Below are 5515 nucleotides of genomic sequence, written 5' to 3'. Positions count from 1 at the left end.
TTTCCGAGTATTTTTCCTTTTCTTTATTTCTTTCTAACCAACCTTACTTCCTTGGCTTTTGCCTTTTTCCCTGTACTTCCATACATCACAATTTATATCATCAACAATTAACATCTTTTCCTCAATTCAAATATGAAAATTAATCTCAAATAAGGTGAAGAGTTATATGGAAAATGGCTTATTCATCTTTATAGGTTTTCAAAGAATAAACAGGCCTAGGCTCAAAGGGTTTTACTAAGGAATATCAGCAATGGTTGGCTATTTGGCCATCTAGTTTAAAGAAAGAACATGCCTCAATCATATCCATAAAATATATCACATACCAATTCAAGCAAGAAACAAAGCAAGTTCTAAAGTCTTTCCTACAGTGGGATGCACACTCAATAAAAATTTTCTGTATAGGCTCAAAACCTCACGGCTAAGAATGTACAGTAATTTCCCTATTCTTTATCTTAAAAATCTCATCTTTAAAGAAAGTATTCAATAAATCATGAAACTCATACATTGATGCTTATTATGAAAATTCAAGTAAAGTCATCATTATGCTATGAATCCATTACTGATAAACATCCCTGCTATTTTTCAATTTAAAACACTGAGAAAACTTTAAAAATTTTCAGAATTTTCACAAAACAGTGGCTTGGTGTTTTCAAAACAAACTAAAAATTAAAAATTCAATTAAAAAAATTTAAGCTAAAGCAAAGAAGAAAGGATTTGAGATAGTTCCCTGTTTTAGCCGGATATTCTGTGTATGCTTATGAAGTTCCTCTGGCTTAATCCATTGTGCTTAGAGGAACAGCGCGTTCCCCATTCCCGGATTTAAATGTTGTTGTCCTCAGCAACAAATTTAAATCTACAAAGAAAACACGACGAGAAATAAAAACAACCAGTCGCTCTCTTGTTGTTTGTTCCCTTTTATTCACCTGTAAAATTCACTCAATGATAGCCATTAGTCTCAACACCTTCTCCTATCTTTTTTGTATTTTTCTTAATTGAACAAAAAAGGAAAATTTAATCAAAACTAAAAATAGTAAAATGGTGGGTTGCCTCCCCCTAGCGCTTGTTTAACGTCATGAGCCTGACGTACCTGACTTGTGATCATGGTGGTTCAAAGCATAAGCTTGGTGATGACCAAGGTCCATCATTCATAAATTGTATCCTCCCATAGTGCTCTTCTGCATATAGATGAGGTAAAGTAGTCTCAGAAACTTTGAACTTGACTTTTACATGCTTTCCTTTGCTACCAGGTTTCTCCATCTTAACTTTTGGCTTAATTTCTTGAGAAGACTCCTCATTGTGCTCTTCTTCACCTTTCCTTTCACCGATATAGAAGACTTGATCTTTCGGTTGAGCTACAGATGAAGGGATTTCTTTGTCAAAGAATTTGAAAATTGCTTGCTCTCCGTCTACCCGTAAGATTAACTCACCTTTAAGTACATCAATCAGCGCTCCTGAAGTTGCCAAGAAGAGTCTTCCAAAAATCATAGGAATTGTGACATCTTCTTCAATGTCAAGGATGACAAAATCAACAAGAATGATGAATTTGTCTACCTTTACCAATATGTCCTCAATGATGCCATAAGCTTGCTTTGAAGAGCGGTCAACCAGTTGCATTATAGTCTTTGGGGGCTGTACTTCAGTAATCCCCAGCTTCTTCATCATGGAGAGTGGCATGACATTGATGCTAGCTCCAAGATCACATAAAACATTGTCCACTTCCACTTTGCCTATAGTGCATGGAATGCTGAAGCTCCCTGGATACTTGACTTTGGTAGGTAACTTCTTTTGGATGATAGCATTACATTCCTCCGTCAGATTCACCGTCTCACATTCCTGCAACTTACGCTTCCTTGATAATAGATCCTTCATGAACCTTGCATAGTTGGGCATGTTCTCTAAAGCTTCAGCAAAAGGAATGTTGATCTGCAACCTCCTGAATATGTCTAGAAACTTTGGATACTGCTGCTTCTGAATATCTTTCTTTAATCTATGAGGATATGAGATTCGAGCATATAGGGAGAGATCCAATGACTTGTTCTATCTTTCTAGAGATTTCTTCTTCTCCCACTTGAATAGTTTATTTTCGGCTTTTTCAGGATTGCTTTTGTCAACTTCAATTGTATCCTTTTTCCTTTTCTTCCTTCTCTTCTTCAACTAATGCTTCTCCATCCTTTTTCTTTTCTTCGAGCTGCTCCTCTATAGGCCGAATCACTGTCCCACTCCTAGTGGTGATACCATTGCAATGCTCCCTTGGACTGACAACTGTGTTGCTTGGAAAAGTACCCTGAGCTCTTTCAGAAAATTGCTTCGACAACTGGCTAATCTGAATTTCCAGATTTCTTATGGAAGCTTCTTGATTCCGATGTGCTACTCTAGTCTCTTGCATGAAAGCAGATGTGTCCTCTCTGAAAGCATTTGCACCTTAAATATAATCAGAAGTGGTCTTGCATAGTTGTGCAAAAGCTTTCTCCCACTCAGAAGTGTTACTTTGTTGTAGGGTATGTGGTTGCACTGGAAGGGGAGGATTGAGCTGATGGTTGGATTTGTGACTCAACCCTGGATGTTGATTCTTATTCTTCCGCCCTTGATTGTAGTCATTCCCATACTGGTTCCTTCCTGGATCATTCTGGTTCTTCTGATCGTACCAGAGTCCGTTTACTTCAGCAGTTTCAGGTGCTCTCATGAAGTCGCAGTCTTCAGTAGCATGAGTACCTACACATATACCACAAGTAATTTGAGAATTATTAACAGAAGAAACTTGAGAATTAGCAAATTGCTTTGTAAGAGCATCTAATTGTGCTTGTTGTTTCTTGTGAAATTGCATCATTTGTTCATTTTGGGCTAAGATTGCATCATAGCCGTCAAGCTTCATGATCCCTGCTCTCCTTTGAGTGACTGGAGCATTATTGAACTCCTGAGAAGCTAGAGATTCCAGCAATTCCAGCGCTTCCTCTGGAGTTTTTGTTTTCAGTGATCCCCCTGCTGCAGCATTCACCAAGGTTCTTGTGCTCGGCGTCATTTTTTGGAAGAAGATATGTTCCTTCTCCCAAGCTTCCATACCATGTTGGGGACACTTTCGGAGCAATCCTTTTAATCTTTCCCATGCTTCGTACAAGGATTCACTTTCTTTTTGTTCAAAAGCAGTAATTTCTGCTTTGAGCCTTGCTATCTTTGAAGCTGAGAAGAATCTGGCCAAGAACTTAGTCACCAAATCATTCTAGTTGGTGATGCTTCCTTGAGGCAGTGACCACAACCATCCTCTTGCTTCTTCCTTCAGTGAGCATGGGAAGAGTCTGAGCAAGATGGCGTCACGTGAGACTCCATTCATCTTCAATGTATCATAATAGAGCAAGAAATTCTCTAGGTGACTATAGGGGTCTTCGGTACTTTCTCCGGCGAACTGATCTTTTTGAATCAGTTGCAGCAGTGCTGGCTTGAGCTCAAAGTTAGTAGCGTCCACGTTGGGTCTAACAATGCTCACCGTCTGCGGAACTCGAGCTGGAGTCATGTAATCTCCCAACGTCCTCGGAGGATTCTGAAGTACGTTGTTGTCAGCCATCGTTTCTTTCTTTGGTTCTGTTGAACTTGATGCTTCTTTTGCTTTTCTTTTTTTTGCGTTTTTTCTGAGTTTTCTGGTTGTCTTTTCTATCTCAGGATCAAACTGCAAGGATCGTGGGTTAACAGTACCTCGCATAAACTAAGAGTGAACGATTATGCAGAAAATGCAGAAAATAGAAAACAGAAAATAATGAATACAGAATATGCAGAAAAATTAATGCAGAAACTACTTTTTTATTTGAAAAAAATAATAATAAAAAATAAAAATAAAAAGAATAATAAAAAAAAATTAAAAAAATACAGAATAAAAAAAATTTAAAAATTTAAAACATTTTTAAAATGATAAAATTAAAAACCAAAAAAAAAATTAAAAAATTAAAAATTCAACAATAAAAAATAAAATAAAAAAATTTTAAAAATATTTAAAAATTTAAAATTAAAAAAAATGTAAAAATTAAAAATTAAAAAAAAATAAAAAGAGTAAAGACTCAAATTTGTCCCTGACAAAAAATGTGGTGGCCAAATTAGTCCCTCACAAAAATAAATTCGTTGGATAGTCCCCAACAATGTGAAACAGGACCCACGTTAGTCCTTCTGTCAATCCAAAACTAACGTTGTGAATGACGGTGATGATGTGTACGTTAAGTGACATGCTGTTCTGGTTTACATTTTTGGGTCGTTTACCACGCAAGCATTAACTATCACCTTCGGGTCGTTTACATTTTTTTCTACAAGGACAAGAAATTATATACAAACAGGACACCAAAAAATTGAAGACCAATAGCTGTTCTGGTTTCTGACAAAGCCAGCAAAACCAAACTATACGAACAAAATACAACATCTAAGAGCATGTAAATGGAAGTTTATTGTGTGATAATGGATTTGCAAGCCTTCAGGTCTGGTTTAGGATTCCTCAAAATGGATTCTCAGTAGACGAAGATATTTCAAAATAAGTTGGTCTTGGGGTCGAGGGGCAGCCAATATATCGAATTAATTCTTCTACACCCAGCACTTTAAACCTAGGAGGTGAATTCACAGCAATGTTGTCAACCCGGTGCTCAAAAATCTTGCCTTGTCAAGTTTATACTCAAAGGTTCCATCAAACCTACCACGACTTTCCCATGGAACTCGTGGGATCCCATGAACTGTCCAGCGAACCATAATGATGTTCTCGGCAGGCTGCCATATGTAACACCCCGTATATATCCGGCAATGTTATCATAATATCGTATTAAGCTGCGTTTAATTAAAAATGCGGAATTACTTTTTCTTTTCAATTATGATGCCATTAACATTACCAGCTTGCTTAATAATCAATTAATAAAACATCGCCTGTATGTAATTGCAATAAAACAGCTAACTGAAATACCTCATAACATAGATAATATAAGTGTGGCTCTAGTCACGGAACTACAACAACGTAGACCGGACCATCTAACAGTTTATACAACTCCAAATACAAGTACTAACGGAAAGTGTCATGGACAATCCCCATGCTCACTCAAATAAGGCAACATGCCCAACATCAGTCTCAACCACAACATATCATAAATAGCGGAAAACATAAACAGCATCCCAAATCCAGTCATGCTAACATAAAGCAGTAAAACATAATCAGCTAAGCTCCGGCCTCCTGCCGCCTGAGGCATCAGTACCCATACTACCTGATCCTGAAATAAGCATTCCCCAAACGTGGGGTAAGATCTCAGTAAGTCAGTGAGTCCTCAATGATCTTCCACCCCAAGCTCGCTTACATGTGCAATATAAGTTCAAAAGCAATTTATCATTTATCATTTCTAAAACAATGCAATGCAGCAGATAATCATGCCATGTGTTTCAATACTAATCTACTGGCCAGAGACAGTGCACACGTCTATCACCTACACACCGTGCAAGTACCACTTGCATTCACCCCGGTACACCGTCTTGTATGGAGCTACATACTCAGGCTTCCCGT

General features: G+C 37.5%; 1 non-coding gene across 1 annotated transcript; it reads left to right on the top strand.

Moving 5' to 3' along the window:
* Positions 1-3056: 3056 nt before the first annotated feature.
* LOC133286560 (small nucleolar RNA R71) lies at positions 3057-3163 on the top strand. The gene has a single exon (XR_009748146.1). It is a non-coding gene; the product is annotated as a small nucleolar RNA R71 (small nucleolar RNA).
* Positions 3164-5515: the final 2352 nt, after the last annotated feature.

Source organism: Gastrolobium bilobum, unplaced genomic scaffold (assembly GCF_033153095.1).
Source record: "Gastrolobium bilobum isolate Gb01-03AN ecotype WA unplaced genomic scaffold, APGP_CSIRO_Gbil_v1 utg11024, whole genome shotgun sequence".
In the NCBI taxonomy this organism is placed as follows: Eukaryota; Viridiplantae; Streptophyta; class Magnoliopsida; order Fabales; family Fabaceae; genus Gastrolobium; species Gastrolobium bilobum.
Note: the sequence above shows the minus strand (reverse complement) of the source record. Positions and strands in the feature narration are given on the sequence as shown.